A 21,525-nucleotide genomic window follows, 5' to 3' on the forward strand; every position below is an offset into this window, starting at 1 on the left:
ATTTTTAAACATAGCCTCTCCTTTCATTTATACTTCCCTTTCCTTTCCTTTCATACTTACCTTTGCTTTCCTTTCTTTTATAAATTCCCTTCTTTTATAATTCCCTTCCCTTTGCATTATACCTACATTCCCTTTCTGTTCTGTAACATTCTCCCTTAGACCTTCATTTCCATTCCTTTTTTTTTTTTAAATTAACCTTTCCTTTCCTTTTTTATATACTTCCCTATCCTTACAATTCTACATACATTGACTTTCCTTTCTACTTTGCTTTCCTTTCCATTATATCTACCTTTCCTTTCTTTTCTATTCCCTTCCTTTCCCTTCCTTTATACTTACCTTTTCTTCCTTTCTTTTATACTTTCCCTTCCTTTATACTTTCCATTCCCTTATACTTTCCTTTCCATTCCAATTTTTAAACTTACCCATTCCTATCATTTATACTTTCTTATCCTTTCCAATATACTTACCTTTGCTTTCTTTTCTTTTATACTTTCCCTTTCCTTTTCTGTATACTTTCTTTTCCTTTACACTTTCATTTCAATTCCTATTTTTAAACTTAGCCTCTCCTTTCATTTATACTTTCCTTTCCTTTCATACTTACCTTTGCTTTCCTATCTTTTATAAATTCCCTTCTTTAATAATTCCCTTCCCTTTGCATTATACCTACCTTCCCTTTTTGTTCTGTAACATTTTCCTTTAGACCATCCTTTCCATTCCTTTTTTTTTTAAAAATTAACCTTTCCTTTCCTTTTTTATATACTTCCCTATCCTTACAATTCTACATACATTGACTTTCCTTTATACATTGCTTTCCTTTCCATTATATCTACCTTTCCTTTCTTTTCTATTCCCTTCCTTTCCCTTCCTTTATACTTACCTTTGCATCCTTTCTTTTATACTTTCCCTTCCTTTATACTCTCCATTCCCTTATACTTTCCTTTCCATTCCTATTTTTAAACTTACCCATTCCTTTCATTTATACTTTCTTATCCTTTCCAATATACTTACCTTTGCTTTCCTTTCTTTTATACTTTCCCTTCCTTTATACTTTCCTTTTCTTTATACTTTCCTTTATACTTTCCTTTTCTGTATACTTTCCTTTCCTGTACACTTTCATTTCAATTCCTGTTTTTAAACTTAGCCTCTCCTTTCATTTATACTTTCCTTTCCTTTCATACTTACCTTTGCTTTCCTTTCTTTTATAAATTCCCTTCTTTTATAATTCCCTTCCCTTTGCATTATACCTACATTCCCTTTCTGTTCTGTAACATTTTCCTGTAGACCTTCCTTTGCATTCCTTTTTTTTTTTTTAAATTAACCTTTCCTTTCCTTTTTTATATACTTCCCTATCCTTACAATTCTACATACATTGACTTTCCTTTATACTTTGCTTTCCTTTCCATTATATCTACCTTTCCTTTCTTTTCTATTCCCTTCCTTTCCCTTCCTTTATACTTACCTTTGCTTCCTTTCTTTTATACTTTCCCTTCCTTTATACTTTCCATTCCCTTATAATTTCCTTTCCATTCCTATTTTTAAACTTACCCATTCCTTTCATTTATACTTTCTTATCCTTTCCAATATACTTACCTTTGCTTTCCTTTCTTTTATACTTTCCCTTCCTTTATACTTTCCTTTTCTTTATACTTTCCTTTATACTTTCCTTTTCTGTATACTTTCCTTTCCTTTACACTTTCATTTCAATTCCTATTTTTAAACTTACCCTTTCTTTATACTTTCCGTTCATACTTACCTTTGCTTTCCTTTCTTTTATAAATTCCCTTCTTTTATAATTCCCTTCCCTTTGCATTATACCTACATTCCCTTTCTGTTCTGTAACATTTTCCTTTAGACCTTCCTTTCCATTCCTTTTTTTTTTTTTAAATTAACCTTTCCTTTCCTTTTTTATATACTTCCCTATCCTTACAATTCTACATACATTGACTTTCCTTTATATATTACTTTCCTTTCCATTATATGTATTTTTCCCTTCTTTTCTATTCCCTTCCTTTCCCTTCCTTTATACTTACCTTTGCTTCCTTTATTTTATACTTTCCCTTCCTTTATACTTTCCATTCCCTTATACTTTCCTTTCCATTCCTATTTTTAAACTTACCCATTCCTTTCATTTATACTTTCTTATCCTTTCCAATATACTTACCTTTGCTTTCCTTTCTTTTATACTTTCCGTTCCTTTATACTTTCCTTTTCTTTATACTTTCCCTTCCTTTATACTTTCCTTTTCTGTATACTTTCCTTTCCTTTACACTTTCATTTCAATTCCTATTTTTAAACATAGCCTCTCCTTTCATTTATACTTTCCTTTCCTTTCCTTTCATGCTTACCTTTGCTTTCCTTTCTTTTATAAATTCCCTTCTTTTATAATTCCTTTCCCTTTGAATTATACCTACATTCCCTTTCTGTTCTGTAACATTTTCCCTTAGACCTTCCTATCCATTCCTTTTTTTTTTTTTAAATTAACCTTTCCTTTCCTTTCTTATATACTTCCCTATCCTTTCAATTCTACATACATTGACTTTCCTTTATACATTGCTTTCCTTTCCATTATATCTACCTTTCCTTTCTTTTCTATTCCCTTCCTTTCCTATCCTTTATACTTACCTTTGCTTCCTTTCTTTTATACTTTCCCTTCCTTTATACTTTCCATTCCCTTATACTTTCCTTTCCATTCCTATTTTTAAACTTACCCATTCCTTTCATTTATACTTTCTTATCCTTTCCAATATACTTACCTTTGCTTTCCATTCTTTTATACTTTCCCTTCCTTTATACTTTCCTTTTCTTTATACTTTCCCTTCCTTTATACTTTCCTTTTCTTTATACTTTCCTTTCCTTTATACTTTCCTTTTCTGTATACTTTCCTTTCCTTTACACTTTCAATTCCTATTTTTAAACTTAGCCTCTCCTTTCATTTATACTTTCCTTTCCTTTCATACTTACCTTTGCTTTCCTTTCTTTTATAAATTCCCTTCTTTTATAATTCCCTTCCCTTTGAATTATACCTACATTCCCTTTCTGTTCTGTAACATTTTCCCTTAGACCTTCCTTTCCATTCCTTTTTTTTTTTTTAAATTAACCTTTCCTTTCCTTTTTTATATACTTCCCTATCCTTACAATTCTACATACATTGACTTTCCTTTATACTTTGCTTTCCTTTCCATTATATCTACCTTTCCTTTCTTTTCTATTCCCTTCCTTTCCCTTCCTTTATACTTACCTTTGCTTCCTTTATTTTATACTTTCCCTTCCTTTATACTTTCCATTCCCTTATACTTTCCTTTCCATTCCTATTTTTAAAATTACCCATTCCTTTCATTTATACTTTCTTATCCTTTCCAATATACTTACCTTTGCTTTCCTTTCTTTTATACTTTCCCTTCCTTTATACTTTCCTTTTCTTTATACTTTCCCTTCCTTTATACTTTCCTTTTCTTTATACTTTCCTTTTCTGTATACTTTCATTTCCTTTACACTTTCATTTAAATTCCTATTTTTAAACTTAGCCTTCCTTTCATTTATACTTTCCTTTCCTTTCCTTTCCTACTTACCTTTGCTTTCCTTTCTTTTATAAATTCCCTTCTTTTATAATTCCCTTCCCTTTGCATTATACCTACATTCCCTTTCTGTTCTGTAACATTTTCCTTTAGACCTTCCTTTCCATTCCTTTTTTTTTTTTTAAATTAACCTTTCCTTTCCTTTTTTATATACTTCCCTATCCTTACAATTCTACATACACTGACTTTCCTTTATACTTTGCTTTCCTTTCCATTATATCTACCTTTCCTTTCTTTTCTATTCCCTTCCTTTCCCTTCCTTTATACTTACCTTTGCTTCCTTTATTTTATACTTTCCCTTCCTTTATACTTTCCATTCCCTTATACTTTCGTTTCCATTCTTATTTTTAAACTTACCCATTCCTTTCATTTATACTTTCTTATCCTTTCCAATATACTTACCTTTGCTTTCCTTTCTTTTATACTTTCCCTTTCCTTTTCTGTATACTTTCTTTTCCTTTACACTTTCATTTCAATTCCTATTTTTAAACTTAGACTTTCCTTTCATTTATACTTTCCTTTCATACTTACCTTTGCTTTCCTATCTTTTAGAAATTCCCTTCTTTAATAATTCCCTTCCCTTTGCATTATACCTACCTTCCCTTTTTGTTCTGTAACATTGTCCTTCAGACCTTCCTTTCCATTCCTTTTTTTTTTTTAAATTAACATTTCCTTTCCTTTTTTATATACTTCCCTATCCTTACAATTCTACATACATTGACTTTCCTTCATACTTTGCTTTCCTTTCCATTATATCTACCTTTGCTTTCTTTTCTATTCCCTTCCTTTCCCTTCCTTTATACTTACCTTTGCTTCCTTTCTTTTATACTTTCCCTTCCTTTATACTTTCCATTCCCTTCTACTTTCCTTTCCATTCCTATTTTTAAAATTACCCATTCCTTTCATTTATACTTTCTTATCCTTTCCAATATACTTACCTTTGCTTTCCTTTCTTTTATACTTTCCCTTCCTTTATACTTTCCTTTTCTTTATACTTTCCTTTCCTTTATACTTTCCTTTTCTGTATACTTTCCTTTCCTTTACACTTTCATTTCAATTCCTATTTTTAAACTTAGCCTTCCTTTCATTTATACTTTCCTTTCCTTTCATACTTACCTTTGCTTTCCTTTCTTTTATAAATTCCCTTCTTTTATAATTCCCTTCCCTTTGCATTATACCTACATTCCCTTTCTGTTCTGTAACATTTTCCTTTAGACCTTCCTTTCCATTCCTTTTTTTTTTTTTTAAATTAACCTTTCCTTTCCTTTTTTATATACTTCCCTATCCTTACAATTCTACATACACTGACTTTCCTTTATACATTGCTTTCCTTTCCATTATATCTACCTTTCCTTTCTTTTCTATTCCCTTCCTTTCCCTTACTTTATACTTACCTTTGCTTCCTTTATTTTATACTTTCCCTTCCTTTATACTTTCCATTCCCTTATACTTTCCTTTCCATTCCTATTTTTAAAATTACCCATTCCTTTCATTTATACTTTCTTATCCTTTCCAATATACTTACCTTTGCTTTCCTTTCTTTTATACTTTCCCTTCCTTTATACTTTCCTTTTCTTTATACTTTCCTTTCCTTTATACTTTCCTTTTCTGTATACTTTCCTTTCCTTTACACTTTCATTTCAATTCCTATTTTTAACCTAGCCTCTCCTTTCATTTATACTTTCCTTTCCTTTCATACTTACCTTTGATTTCCTTTCTTTTATAAATTCCCTTCTTTTATAATTCCCTTCCCTTTGAATTATACCTACATTCCCTTTCTGTTCTGTAACATTTTCCCTTAGACCTTCCTTTCCATTCCTTTTTTTTTTTTTTAAATTAACATTTCCTTTCCTTTTTTATATACTTCCCTATCCTTACAATTCTACATACATTGACTTTCCTTTATACTTTGCTGTCCTTTCCATTATATCTACCTTTCCATTCTTTTCTATTCCCTTCCTTTCCCTTCCTTTATACTTACCTTTGCTTCCTTTCTTTTATACTTTCCCTTCCTTAAAACTTTCCATTCCCTTATACTTTCCTTTCCATTCCTATTTTTAAAATTACCCATTCCTTTCATTTATACTTTCTTATCCTTTCCAATATACTTACCTTTGCTTTCCTTTCTTTTATACTTTCCCTTCCTTTATACTTTCCTTTTCTTTATACTTTCCTTTTCTTTATACTTTCCTTTCCTTTATACTTTCCTTTTCTGTATACTTTCATTTCCTTTACACTTTCATTTAAATTCCTATTTTTAAACTTAGCCTTCCTTTCATTTATACTTTCCTTTCCTTTCCTTTCCTACTTACCTTTGCTTTCCTATCTTTTATAAATTCCCTTCTTTTATAATTCCCTTCCCTTTGCATTATACCTACATTCCCTTTCTGTTCTGTAACATTTTCCTTTAGACCTTCCTTTCCATTCCTTTTTTTTTTTTTTTTAATTAACCTTTCCTTTCCTTTTTTATATACTTCCCTATCCTTACAATTCTACATACACTGACTTTCCTTTATACATTGCTTTCCTTTCCATTATATCTACCTTTCCTTTCTTTTCTATTCCCTTCCTTTCCCTTCCTTTATACTTACCTTTGCTTCCTTTCTTTTATACTTTCCCTTCCTTTATACTTTCCATTCCCTTATACTTTCCTTTCCATTCCTATTTTTAAACTTACCCATTCCTTTCATTTATACTTTCTTATCCTTTCCAATATACTTACCTTTGCTTTCCTTTCTTTTATACTTTCCCTTCCTTTATACTTTCCTTTTCTTTATACTTTCCTTTCCTTTATACTTTTCTGTATGCTTTCCTTTCCTTTACACTTTCATTACAATTCCTATTTTTAAACTTAGCCTCTCCTTTCATTTATACTTTCCTTTCCTTTCATACTTACCTTTGCTTTCCTTTCTTTTATAAATTCCCTTCTTTTATAATTCCCTTCCCTTTGCATTATACCTACATTCCCTTTCTGTTCTGTAACATTTTCCTTTAGACCTTCCTATCCATTCCTTTTTTTTTTTAAATTAACCTTTCCTTTCCTTTCTTATATACTTCCCTATCCTTACAATTCTACATACATTGACTTTCCTTCATACTTTGCTTTCCATTATATCTACCTTTCCTTTCTTTTCTATTCCCTTCCTTTCCCTTCCTTTATACTTACCTTTGCTTCCTTTCTTTTATACTTTCCCTTCCTTTATACTTTCCATTCCCTTACACTTTCCTTTCCATTCCTATTTTTAAAATTACCCATTCCTTTCATTTATACTTTCTTCTCCTTTCCAATATACTTACCTTTGCTTTCCTTTCTTTTATACTTTCCCTTCCTTTATACTTTCCTTTTCTTTATACTTTCCTTTCCTTTATACTTTCCTTTTCTGTATACTTTCCTTTCCTTTACACTTTCATTTCAATTCCTATTTTTAAACTTAGCCTCTCCTTTCATTTATACTTTCCTTTCCTTTCATACATACCTTTGCTTTCCTTTCTTTTATAAATTCCCTTCTTTTATAATTCCCTTCCCTTTGAATTATACCTACATTCCCTTTCTGTTCTGTAACATTTTCCCTTAGACCTTCCTTTCCATTCCTTTTTTTTTTTTTAAATTAACCTTTCCTTTCCTTTTTTATATACTTCCCTATCCTTACAATTCTACATACATTGACTTTCCTTTATACTTTGCTTTCCTTTCCATTATATCTACCTTTCCTTTCTTTTCTATTCCCTTCCTTTCCCATCCTTTATACTTACCTTTGCTTCCTTTCTTTTATAGTTTCCCTTCCTTTATACTTTCCATTCCCTTATACTTTCCTTTCCATTCCTATTTTTAAAATTACCCATTCCTTTCATTTATACTTTCTTATCCTTTCCAATATACTTACCTTTGCTTTCCTTTCTTTTATACTTTCCCTTCCTTTATACTTTCCTTTTCTTTATACTTTCCCTTCCTTTATACTTTCCATTTCTTTATACTTTCCTTTCCTTTATACTTTCCTTTTCTGTATACTTTCATTTCCTTTACACTTGCATTTAAATTCCTATTTTTAAACTTAGCCTTCCTTTCATTTATACTTTCCTTTCCTTTCCTTTCATACTTACCTTTGCTTTCCTTTCTTTTATAAATTCCCTTCTTTTATAATTCCCTTCCCTTTGCATCATACCTACATTCCCTTCCTGTTCTGTAACATTTTCCTTTAGACCTTCCTTTCCATTCCTTTTTTATTTTAAATTAACCTTTCCTTTCCATTTTTATATACTTCCCTGTCCTTACAATTCTACATACATGGACTTTCCTTTATACATTGCTTTCCTTTCCATTATATCTACCTTTCCTTTCTTTTCTATTTCCTTCCTTTCCCTTCCTTTATACTTACCTTTGCTTCCTTTCTTTTATACTTTCCCTTCCTTTATACTTTCCATTCCCTTATACTTTCCTTTCCATTCCTATTTTTAAACTTACCCATTCCTTTCATTTATACTTTCTTATCCTTTCCAATATACTTACCTTTGCTTTCCTTTCTTTTATACTTTCCCTTCCTTTATACTTTCCTTTTCTTTATACTTTCCTTTCCTTTATACTTTTCTGTATACTTTCCTTTCCTTTACACTTTCATTTCAATTCCTATTTTTAAACTTAGCCTCTCCTTTCATTTATACTTTCCTTTCCTTTCCTTTCCTTTCATACTTACCTTTGCTTTCCTATCTTTTATAAATTCCCTTCTTTTATAATTCCCTTCCCTTTGCATTATACCTACATTCCCTTTCTGTTCTGTAACATTTTCCTTTAGACCTTCCTATCCATTCCTTTTTTTTTTTTAAATTAACCTTTCCTTTCCTTTCTTATATACTTCCCTATCCTTACAATTCTACATACATTGACATTCCTTCATACTTTGCTTTCCTTTCCATTATATCTACCTTTCCTTTCTTTTCTATTCCCTTCCTTTCCTTTCCTTTATACTTACCTTTGCTTCCTTTCTTTTATACTTTCCCTTCCTTTATACTTTCCATTCCCTTACACTTTCCTTTCCATTCCTATTTTTAAAATTACCCATTCCTTTCATTTATACTTTCTTATCCTTTCCAATATACTTACCTTTGCTTTCCTTTCTTTTATACTTTCCCTTCTATTATACTTTCCTTTTCTTTATACTTTCCTTTCGTTTATACTTTCCTTTTCTGTATACTTTCCTTTCCTTTACACTTTCATTTCAATTCCTATTTTTAACCTAGCCTCTCCTTTCATTTATACTTTCCTTTCCTTTCATACTTACCTTTGATTTCCTTTCTTTTATAAATTCCCTTCTTTTATAATTCCCTTCCCTTTGAATTATACCTACATTCCCTTTCTGTTCTGTAACATTTTCCCTTAGACCTTCCTTTCCATTCCTTTTTTTTTTTTTAAATTAACATTTCCTTTCCTTTTTTATATACTTCCCTATCCTTACAATTCTACATACATTGACTTTCCTTTATACTTTGCTGTCCTTTCCATTATATCTACCTTTCCATTCTTTTCTATTCCCTTCCTTTCCCATCCTTTATACTTACCTTTGCTTCCTTTCTTTTATACTTTCCCTTCCTTTATACTTTCCATTCCCTTATACTTTCCTTTCCATTCCTATTTTAAAAATTACCCATTCCTTTCATTTATACTTTCTTATCCTTTCCAATATACTTACCTTTGCTTTCCTTTCTTTTATACTTTCCCTTCCTTTATACTTTCCTTTTCTTTATACTTTCCCTTCCTTTATACTTTCCATTTCTTTATACTTTCCTTTCCTTTATACTTTCCTTTTCTGTATACTTTCATTTCCTTTACACTTCCATTTAAATTCCTATTTTTAAACTTAGCCTTCCTTTCATTTATACTTTCCTTTCCTTTCCTTTCATACTTACCTTTGCTTTCCTTTCTTTTATAAATTCCCTTCTTTTATAATTCCCTTCCCTTTGCATCATACCTACATTCCCTTTCTGTTCTGTAACATTTTCCTTTAGACCTTCCTTTCCATTCCTTTTTTATTTTAAATTAACCTTTCCTTTCCATTTTTATATACTTCCCTGTCCTTACAATTCTACATACATTGACTTTCCTTTATACATTGCTTTCCTTTCCATTATATCTACCTTTCCTTTCTTTTCTATTCCCTTCCTTTCCCTTCCTTTATACTTACCTTTGCTTCCTTTCTTTTATACTTTCCCTTCCTTTATACTTTCCATTCCCTTATACTTTCCTTTCCATTCCTATTTTTAAACTTACCCATTCCTTTCATTTATACTTTCTTATCCTTTCCAATATACTTACCTTTGCTTTCCTTTCTTTTATACTTTCCCTTCCTTTATACTTTCCTTTTCTTTATACTTTCCTTTCCTTCATACTTTTCTGTATACTTTCCTTTCCTTTACACTTTCATTTCAATTCCTATTTTTAAACTTAGCCTCTCCTTTCATTTATACTTTCCTTTCCTTTCATACTTACCTTTGCTTTCCTATCTTTTATAAATTCCCTTCTTTTATAATTCCCTTCCCTTTGCATTATACCTACATTCCCTTTCTGTTCTGTAACATTTTCCTTTAGACCTTCCTTTCCATTCCTTTTTTTTTTTTTTTTAATTAACCTTTCCTTTCCTTTTTTATATACTTCCCTATCCTTACAATTCTACATACACTGACTTTCCTTTATACATTGCTTTCCTTTCCATTATATCTACCTTTCCTTTCTTTTCTATTCCCTTCCTTTCCCTTCCTTTATACTTACCTTTGCTTCCTTTCTTTTATACTTTCCCTTCCTTTATACTTTCCATTCCCTTATACTTTCCTTTCCATTCCTATTTTTAAACTTACCCATTCCTTTCATTTATACTTTCTTATCCTTTCCAATATACTTACCTTTGCTTTCCTTTCTTTTATACTTTCCCTTCCTTTATACTTTCCTTTTCTTTATACTTTCCTTTCCTTTATACTTTTCTGTATGCTTTCCTTTCCTTTACACTTTCATTACAATTCCTATTTTTAAACTTAGCCTCTCCTTTCATTTATACTTTCCTTTCCTTTCATACTTACCTTTGCTTTCCTTTCTTTTATAAATTCCCTTCTTTTATAATTCCCTTCCCTTTGCATTATACCTACATTCCCTTTCTGTTCTGTAACATTTTCCTTTAGACCTTCCTATCCATTCCTTTTTTTTTTTTAAATTAACCTTTCCTTTCCTTTCTTATATACTTCCCTATCCTTACAATTCTACATACATTGACTTTCCTTCATACTTTGCTTTCCATTATATCTACCTTTCCTTTCTTTTCTATTCCCTTCCTTTCCCTTCCTTTATACTTACCTTTGCTTCCTTTCTTTTATACTTTCCCTTCCTTTATACTTTCCATTCCCTTACACTTTCCTTTCCATTCCTATTTTTAAAATTACCCATTCCTTTCATTTATACTTTCTTCTCCTTTCCAATATACTTACCTTTGCTTCCTTTCTTTTATACTTTCCCTTCCTTTATACTTTCTATTTCCTTATACTTTCCTTTCCATTCCTATTTTTAAACTTACCCATTCCTTTCATTTATACTTTCTTATCCTTTCCAATATACTTACCTTTGCTTTCCTTTCTTTTATACTTTCCCTTCCTTTATACTTTCCTTTTCTTTATACTTTCCTTTCCTTTATACTTTTCTGTATACTTTCCTTTCCTTTACACTTTCATTTCAATTCCTGTTTTTAAACTTAGCCTCTCCTTTCATTTATACTTTCCTTTCCTTTCATACTTACCTTTGCTTTCCTATCTTTTATAAATTCCCTTCTTTTATAATTCCCTTCCCTTTGCATTATACCTACATTCCCTTTCTGTTCTGTAACATTTTCCTTTAGACCTTCCTTTCCATTCCTTTTTTTTTTTTTTTTAATTAACCTTTCCTTTCCTTTTTTATATACTTCCCTATCCTTACAATTCTACATACACTGACTTTCCTTTATACATTGCTTTCCTTTCCATTATATCTACCTTTCCTTTCTTTTCTATTCCCTTCCTTTCCCTTCCTTTATACTTACCTTTGCTTCCTTTCTTTTATACTTTCACTTCCTTTATACTTTCCATTCCCTTATACTTTCCTTTCCATTCCTATTTTTAAACTTACCCATTCCTTTCATTTATACTTTCTTATCCTTTCCAATATACTTACCTTTGCTTTCCTTTCTTTTATACTTTCCCTTCCTTTACACTTTCCTTTTCTTTATACTTTCCTTTCCTTTATACTTTTCTGTATGCTTTCCTTTCCTTTACACTTTCATTACAATTCCTATTTTTAAACTTAGCCTCTCCTTTCATTTATACTTTCCTTTCCTTTCATACTTACCTTTGCTTTCCTTTCTTTTATAAATTCCCTTCTTTTATAATTCCCTTCCCTTTGCATTATACCTACATTCCCTTTCTGTTCTGTAACATTTTCCTTTAGACCTTCCTATCCATTCCTTTTTTTTTTTTAAATTAACCTTTCCTTTCCTTTCTTATATACTTCCCTATCCTTACAATTCTACATACATTGACTTTCCTTCATACTTTGCTTTCCATTATATCTACCTTTCCTTTCTTTTCTATTCCCTTCCTTTCCCTTCCTTTATACTTACCTTTGCTTCCTTTCTTTTATACTTTCCCTTCCTTTATACTTTCCATTCCCTTACACTTTCCTTTCCATTCCTATTTTTAAAATTACCCATTCCTTTCATTTATACTTTCTTCTCCTTTCCAATATACTTACCTTTGCTTTCCTTTCTTTTATACTTTCCCTTCCTTTATACTTTCCTTTTCTTTATACTTTCCTTTCCTTTATACTTTCCTTTTCTGTATACTTTCCTTTCCTTTACACTTTCATTTCAATTCCTATTTTTAAACTTAGCCTCTCCTTTCATTTATACTTTCCTTTCCTTTCATACATACCTTTGCTTTCCTTTCTTTTATAAATTCCCTTCTTTTATAATTCCCTTCCCTTTGAATTATACCTACATTCCCTTTCTGTTCTGTAACATTTTCCCTTAGACCTTCCTTTCCATTCCTTTTTTTTTTTTAAATTAACATTTCCTTTCCTTTTTTATATACTTCCCTATCCTTACAATTCTACATACATTGACTTTCCTTTATACTTTGCTTTCCTTTCCATTATATCTACCTTTCCTTTCTTTTCTATTCCCTTCCTTTCCCATCCTTTATACTTACCTTTGCTTCCTTTCTTTTATAGTTTCCCTTCCTTTATACTTTCCATTCCCTTATACTTTCCTTTCCATTCCTATTTTTAAAATTACCCATTCCTTTCATTTATACTTTCTTATCCTTTCCAATATACTTACCTTTGCTTTCCTTTCTTTTATACTTTCCCTTCCTTTATACTTTCCTTTTCTTTATACTTTCCCTTCCTTTATACTTTCCATTTCTTTATACTTTCCTTTCCTTTATACTTTCCTTTTCTGTATACTTTCATTTCCTTTACACTTCCATTTAAATTCCTATTTTTAAACTTAGCCTTCCTTTCATTTATACTTTCCTTTCCTTTCCTTTCATACTTACCTTTGCTTTCCTTTCTTTTATAAATTCCCTTCTTTTATAATTCCCTTCCCTTTGCATCATACCTACATTCCCTTTCTGTTCTGTAACATTTTCCTTTAGACCTTCCTTTCCATTCCTTTTTTATTTTAAATTAACCTTTCCTTTCCATTTTTATATACTTCCCTGTCCTTACAATTCTACATACATGGACTTTCCTTTATACATTGCTTTCCTTTCCATTATATCTACCTTTCCTTTCTTTTCTATTGCCTTCCTTTCCCTTCCTTTATACTTACCTTTGCTTCCTTTCTTTTATACTTTCCCTTCCTTTATACTTTCCATTCCCTTATACTTTCCTTTCCATTCCTATTTTTAAACTTACCCATTCCTTTCATTTATACTTTCTTATCCTTTCCAATATACTTACCTTTGCTTTCCTTTCTTTTATACTTTCCCTTCCTTTATACTTTCCTTTTCTTTATACTTTCCTTTCCTTTATACTTTTCTGTATACTTTCCTTTCCTTTACACTTTCATTTCAATTCCTATTTTTAAACTTAGCCTCTCCTTTCATTTATACTTTCCTTTCCTTTCCTTTCATACTTACCTTTGCTTTCCTATCTTTTATAAATTCCCTTCTTTTATAATTCCCTTCCCTTTGCATTATACCTACATTCCCTTTCTGTTCTGTAACATTTTCCTTTAGACCTTCCTATCCATTCCTTTTTTTTTTTTAAATTAACCTTTCCTTTCCTTTCTTATATACTTCCCTATCCTTACAATTCTACATACATTGACATTCCTTCATACTTTGCTTTCCTTTCCATTATATCTACCTTTCCTTTCTTTTCTATTCCCTTCCTTTCCCTTCCTTTATTCTTACCTTTGCTTCCTTTCTTTTATACTTTCCCTTCCTTTATACTTTCCATTCCCTTACACTTTCCTTTCCATTCCTATTTTTAAAATTACCCATTCCTTTCATTTATACTTTCTTATCCTTTCCAATATACTTACCTTTGCTTTCCTTTCTTTTATACTTTCCCTTCCTTTATACTTTCCTTTTCTTTATACTTTCCTTTCCTTTATACTTTTCTGTATACTTTCCTTTCCTTTACACTTTCATTTCAATTCCTATTTTTAACCTAGCCTCTCCTTTCATTTATACTTTCCTTTCCTTTCATACTTACCTTTGATTTCCTTTCTTTTATAAATTCCCTTCTTTTATAATTCCCTTCCCTTTGAATTATACCTACATTCCCTTTCTGTTCTGTAACATTTTCCCTTAGACCTTCCTTTCCATTCCTTTTTTTTTTTTTTAAATTAACATTTCCTTTCCTTTTTTATATACTTCCCTATCCTTACAATTCTACATACATTGACTTTCCTTTATACTTTGCTGTCCTTTCCATTATATCTACCTTTCCATTCTTTTCTATTCCCTTCCTTTCCCATCCTTTATACTTACCTTTGCTTCCTTTCTTTTATACTTTCCCTTCCTTTATACTTTCCATTCCCTTATACTTTCCTTTCCATTCCTATTTTAAAAATTACCCATTCCTTTCATTTATACTTTCTTATCCTTTCCAATATACTTACCTTTGCTTTCCTTTCTTTTATACTTTCCCTTCCTTTATACTTTCCTTTTCTTTATACTTTCCCTTCCTTTATACTTTCCATTTCTTTATACTTTCCTTTCCTTTATACTTTCCTTTTCTGTATACTTTCATTTCCTTTACACTTCCATTTAAATTCCTATTTTTAAACTTAGCCTTCCTTTCATTTATACTTTCCTTTCCTTTCCTTTCATACTTACCTTTGCTTTCCTTTCTTTTATAAATTCCCTTCTTTTATAATTCCCTTCCCTTTGCATCATACCTACATTCCCTTTCTGTTCTGTAACATTTTCCTTTAGACCTTCCTTTCCATTCCTTTTTTATTTTAAATTAACCTTTCCTTTCCATTTTTATATACTTCCCTGTCCTTACAATTCTACATACATTGACTTTCCTTTATACATTGCTTTCCTTTCCATTATATCTACCTTTCCTTTCTTTTCTATTCCCTTCCTTTCCCTTCCTTTATACTTACCTTTGCTTCCTTTCTTTTATACTTTCCCTTCCTTGATACTTTCCATTCCCTTATACTTTCCTTTCCATTCCTATTTTTAAACTTACCCATTCCTTTCATTTATACTTTCTTATCCTTTCCAATATACTTACCTTTGCTTTCCTTTCTTTTATACTTTCCCTTCCTTTATACTTTCCTTTTCTTTATACTTTCCTTTCCTTTATACTTTTCTGTATACTTTCCTTTCCTTTACACTTTCATTTCAATTCCTATTTTTAAACTTAGCCTCTCCTTTCATTTATACTTTCCTTTCCTTTCATACTTACCTTTGCTTTCCTATCTTTTATAAATTCCCTTCTTTTATAATTCCCTTCCCTTTGCATTATACCTACATTCCCTTTCTGTTCTGTAACATTTTCCTTTAGACCTTCCTATCCATTCCTTTTTTTTTTTTAAATTAACCTTTCCTTTCCTTTCTTATATACTTCCCTATCCTTACAATTCTACATACATTGACATTCCTTCATACTTTGCTTTCCTTTCCTTTATATCTACCTTTCCTTTCTTTTCTATTCCCTTCCTTTCCCTTCCTTTATACTTACCTTTGCTTCCTTTCTTTTATACTTTCCCTTCCTTTATACTTTCCATTCCCTTACACTTTCCTTTCCATTCCTATTTTTAAAATTACCCATTCCTTTCATTTATACTTTCTTATCCTTTCCAATATACTTACCTTTGCTTTCCTTTCTTTTATACTTTCCCTTCTCTTATACTTTCCTTTTCTTTATACTTTCCTTTCCTTTATACTTTCCTTTTCTGTATACTTTCCTTTCCTTTACACTTTCATTTCAATTCCTATTTTTAAACTTAGCCTCTCCTTTCATTTATACTTTCCTTTCCTTTCATACATACCTTTGCTTTCCTTTCTTTTATAAATTCCCTTCTTTTATAATTCCCTTCCCTTTGAATTATACCTACATTCCCTTTCTGTTCTGTAACATTTTCCCTTAGACCTTCCTTTCCATTCCTTTTTTTTTTTTTAAATTAACATTTCCTTTCCTTTTTTATATACTTCCCTATCCTTACAATTCTACATACATTGACTTTCCTTTATACTTTGCTTTCCTTTCCATTATATCTACCTTTCCTTTCTTTTCTATTCCCTTCCTTTCCCATCCTTTATACTTACCTTTGCTTCCTTTCTTTTATACTTTCCCTTCCTTTATACTTTCCATTCCCTTATACTTTCCTTTCCATTCCTATTTTTAAAATTACCCATTCCTTTCATTTATACTTTCTTATCCTTTCCAATATACTTACCTTTGCTTTCCTTTCTTTTATACTTTCCCTTCCTTTATACTTTCCTTTTCTTTATACTTTCCCTTCCTTTATACTTTCCATTTCTTTATACTTTCCTTTCCTTTATACTTTCCTTTTCTGTATACTTTCATTTCCTTTACACTTCCATTTAAATTCCTATTTTTAAACTTAGCCTTCCTTTCATTTATACTTTCCTTTCCTTTCCTTTCATACTTACCTTTGCTTTCCTTTCTTTTATAAATTCCCTTCTTTTATAATTCCCTTCCCTTTGCATTATACCTACATTCCCTTTCTGTTCTGTAGCATTTTCCTTTAGACCTTCCTTTCCATTCCTTTTTTATTTTAAATTAACCTTTCCTTTCCATTTTTATATACTTCCCTGTCCTTACAATTCTACATACATGGACTTTCCTTTATACATTGCTTTCCTTTCCATTATATCTACCTTTCCTTTCTTTTCTATTTCCTTCCTTTCCCTTCCTTTATACTTACCTTTGCTTCCTTTCTTTTATACTTTCCCTTCCTTTATACTTTCCATTCCCTTATACTTTCCTTTCCATTCCTATTTTTAAACTTACCCATTCCTTTCATTTATACTTTCTTATCCTTTCCAATATACTTACCTTTGCTTTCCTTTCTTTTATACTTTCCCTTCCTTTATACTTTCCTTTTCTTTATACTTTCCCTTCCTTTATACTTTCCATTTCTTTATACTTTCCTTTCCTTTATACTTTCCTTTTCTGTATACTTTCATTTCCTTTACACTTCCATTTAAATTCCTATTTTTAAACTTAGCCTTCCTTTCATTTATACTTTCCTTTCCTTTCCTTTCATACTTACCTTTGCTTTCCTTTCTTTTATAAATTCCCTTCTTTTATAATTCCCTTCCCTTTGCATCATACCTACATTCCCTTTCTGTTCTGTAACATTTTCCTTTAGACCTTCCTTTCCATTCCTTTTTTATTTTAAATTAACCTTTCCTTTCCATTTTTATATACTTCCCTGTCCTTACAATTCTACATACATGGACTTTCCTTTATACATTGCTTTCCTTTCCATTATATCTACCTTTCCTTTCTTTTCTATTTCCTTCCTTTCCCTTCCTTTATACTTACCTTTGCTTCCTTTCTTTTATACTTTCCCTTCCTTTATACTTTCCATTCCCTTATACTTTCCTTTCCATTCCTATTTTTAAACTTACCCATTCCTTTCATTTATACTTTCTTATCCTTTCCAATATACTTACCTTTGCTTTCCTTTCTTTTATACTTTCCCTTCCTTTATACTTTCCTTTTCTTTATACTTTCCTTTCCTTTATACTTTTCTGTATACTTTCCTTTCCTTTACACTTTCATTTCAATTCCTATTTTTAACCTAGCCTCTCCTTTCATTTATACTTTCCTTTCCTTTCCTTTCATACTTACCTTTGCTTTCATTTCTTTTATAAATTCCCTTCTTTTATAATTCCCTTCCCTTTGAATTATACCTACATTCCCTTTCTGTTCTGTAACATTTTCCCTTAGACCTTCCTTTCCATTCCTTTTTTTTTTTTTAAATTAACATTTCCTTTCCTTTTTTATATACTTCCCTATCCTTACAATTCTACATACATTGACTTTCCTTTATACTTTGCTGTCCTTTCCATTATATCTACCTTTCCATTCTTTTCTATTCCCTTCCTTTCTTATCCTTTATACTTACCTTTGCTTCCTTTCTTTTATACTTTCCCTTCCTTTATACTTTCCATTCCCTTATACTTTCCTTTCCATTCCTATTTTTAAACTTACCCATTCCTTTCATTTATACTTTCTTATCCTTTCCAATATACTTACCTTTGCTTTCCTTTCTTTTATACTTTCCCTTCCTTTATACTTTCCTTTTCTTTATACTTTCCCTTCCTTTATACTTTCCATTTCTTTATACTTTCCTTTCCTTTATACTTTCCTTTTCTGTATACTTTCATTTCCTTTACACTTCCGTTTAAATTCCTATTTTTAAACTTAGCCTTCCTTTCATTTATACTTTCCTTTCCTTTCCTTTCATACTTACCTTTGCTTTCCTTTCTTTTATAAATTCCCTTCTTTTATAATTCCCTTCCCTTTGCATCATACCTACATTCCCTTTCTGTTCTGTAACATTTTCCTTTAGACCTTCCTTTCCATTCCTTTTTTATTTTAAATTAACATTTCCTTTCCATTTTTATATACTTCCCTGTCCTTACAATTCTACATACATTGACTTTCCTTTATACATTGCTTTCCTTTCCATTATATCTACCTTTCCTTTCTTTTCTATTCCCTTCCTTTCCCTTCCTTTATACTTACCTTTGCTTCCTTTCTTTTATACTTTCCCTTCCTTTATACTTTCCATTCCCTTATACTTTCCTTTCCATTCCTATTTTTAAACTTACCCATTCCTTTCATTTATACTTTCTTATCCTTTCCAATATACTTACCTTTGCTTTCCTTTCTTTTATACTTTCCCTTCCTTTATACTTTCCTTTTCTTTATACTTTCCTTTCCTTTATACTTTTCTGTATACTTTCCTTTCCTTTACACTTTCATTTCAATTCCTATTTTTAAACTTAGCCTCTCCTTTCATTTATACTTTCCTTTCCTTTCCTTTCATACTTACCTTTGCTTTCCTATCTTTTATAAATTCCCTTCTTTTATAATTCCCTTCCCTTTGCATTATACCTACATTCCCTTTCTGTTCTGTAACATTTTCCTTTAGACCTTCCTATCCATTCCTTTTTTTTTTTTAAATTAACCTTTCCTTTCCTTTCTTATATACTTCCCTATCCTTACAATTCTACATACATTGACATTCCTTCATACTTTGCTTTCCTTTCCATTATATCTACCTTTCCTTTCTTTTCTATTCCCTTCCTTTCCCTTCCTTTATACTTACCTTTGCTTCCTTTCTTTTATACTTTCCCTTCCTTTATACTTTCCATTCCCTTACACTTTCCTTTCCATTCCTATTTTTAAAATTACCCATTCCTTTCATTTATACTTTCGTATCCTTTCCAATATACTTACCTTTGCTTTCCTTTCTTTTATACTTTCCCTTCTCTTATACTTTCCTTTTCTTTATACTTTCCTTTCCTTTATACTTTCCTTTTCTGTATACTTTCCTTTCCTTTACACTTTCATTTCAATTCCTATTTTTAAACTTAGCCTCTCCTTTCATTTATACTTTCCTTTCCTTTCATACATACCTTTGCTTTCCTTTCTTTTATAAATTCCCTTCTTTTATAATTCCGTTCCCTTTGAATTATACCTACATTCCCTTTCTGTTCTGTAACATTTTCCCTTAGACCTTCCTTTCCATTCCTTTTTTTTTTTTTAAATTAACATTTCCTTTCCTTTTTTATATACTTCCCTATCCTTACAATTCTACATACATTGACTTTCCTTTATACTTTGCTTTCCTTTCCATTATATCTACCTTTCCTTTCTTTTCTATTCCCTTCCTTTCCCATCCTTTATACTTACCTTTGCTTCCTTTCTTTTATACTTTCCCTTCCTTTATACTTTCCATTCCCTTATACTTTCCTTTCCATTCCTATTTTTAAACTTACCCATTCCTTTCATTTATACTTTCTTATCCTTTCCAATATACTTACCTTTGCTTTCCTTTCTTTTATACTTTCCCTTCCTTTATACTTTCCTTTTCTTTATACTTTCCCTTCCTTTATACTTTCCATTTCTTTATACTTTCCTTTCCTTTATACTTTCCTTTTCTGTATACTTTCATTTCCTTTACACTTCCATTTAAATTCCTATTTTTAAACTTAGCCTTCCTTTCATTTATACTTTCCTTTCCTTTCCTTTCATACTTACCTTTGCTTTCCTTTCTTTTATAAATTCCCTTCTTTTATAATTCCCTTCCCTTTGCATCATACCTACATTCCCTTTCTGTTCTGTAACATTTTCCTTTAGACCTTCCTTTCCATTCCTTTTTTATTTTAAATTAACCTTTCCTTTCCATTTTTATATACTTCCCTGTCCTTACAATTCTACATACATTGACTTTCCTTTATACATTGCTTTCCTTTCCATTATATCTACCTTTCCTTTCTTTTCTATTCCCTTCCTTTCCCTTCCTTTATACTTACCTTTGCTTCCTTTCTTTTATACTTTCCCTTCCTTTATACTTTCCATTCCCTTATACTTTCCTTTCCATTCCTATTTTTAAACTTACCCATTCCTTTCATTTATACTTTCTTATCCTTTCCAATATACTTACCTTTGCTTTCCTTTCTTTTATACTTTCCCTTCCTTTATACTTTCCTTTTCTTTATACTTTCCTTTCCTTTATACTTTTCTGTATACTTTCCTTTCCTTTACACTTTCATTTCAATTCCTATTTTTAAACTTAGCCTCTCCTTTCATTTATACTTTCCTTTCCTTTCATACTTACCTTTGCTTTCCTATCTTTTATAAATTCCCTTCTTTTATAATTCCCTTCCCTTTGCATTATACCTACATTCCCTTTCTGTTCTGTAACATTTTCCTTTAGACCTTCCTATCCATTCCTTTTTTTTTTTTAAATTAATTTTTCCTTTCCTTTCTTATATACTTCCCTATCCTTACAATTCTACATACATTGACATTCCTTCATACTTTGCTTTCCTTTCCATTATATCTACCTTTCCTTTCTTTTCTATTCCCTTCCTTTCCCTTCCTTTATACTTACCTTTGCTTCCTTTCTTTTATACTTTCCCTTCCTTTATACTTTCCATTCCCTTACACTTTCCTTTCCATTCCTATTTTTAAAATTACCCATTCCTTTCATTTATACTTTCGTATCCTTTCCAATATACTTACCTTTGCTTTCCTTTCTTTTATACTTTCCCTTCTCTTATACTTTCCTTTTCTTTATACTTTCCTTTTCTGTATACTTTCCTTTCCTTTACACTTTCATTTCAATTCCTATTTTTAAACTTAGCCTCTCCTTTCATTTATACTTTCCTTTCCTTTCATACATACCTTTGCTTTCCTTTCTTTTATAAATTCCCT

At 30.6% G+C, this 21,525-nt stretch overlaps 2 long non-coding RNA genes across 3 annotated transcripts in view; one reads left to right on the forward strand and one right to left on the reverse strand.

Annotated features, from left to right (window-relative positions):
• The window catches only part of LOC146751637 (uncharacterized), a 64,947-nt gene that overhangs the window by 22,873 nt on the left and 20,549 nt on the right, over positions 1 to 21,525 (forward strand). The gene's annotated exons all lie outside the window — the stretch shown is intronic.
• Positions 250 to 9,757, reverse strand: LOC146751638 (uncharacterized). The gene is made up of 2 exons (XR_014941322.1): positions 4,336 to 9,757; positions 250 to 467 (listed from the first exon to the last, which is right to left on the reverse strand). It is a non-coding gene; the product is annotated as an uncharacterized LOC146751638 (long non-coding RNA).

The sequence above is a fragment of the Coturnix japonica genome, unplaced genomic scaffold, assembly GCF_054131305.1.
Source record: "Coturnix japonica strain WE unplaced genomic scaffold, WE-NBRP24 Scf070, whole genome shotgun sequence".
In the NCBI taxonomy this organism is placed as follows: Eukaryota; Metazoa; Chordata; class Aves; order Galliformes; family Phasianidae; genus Coturnix; species Coturnix japonica.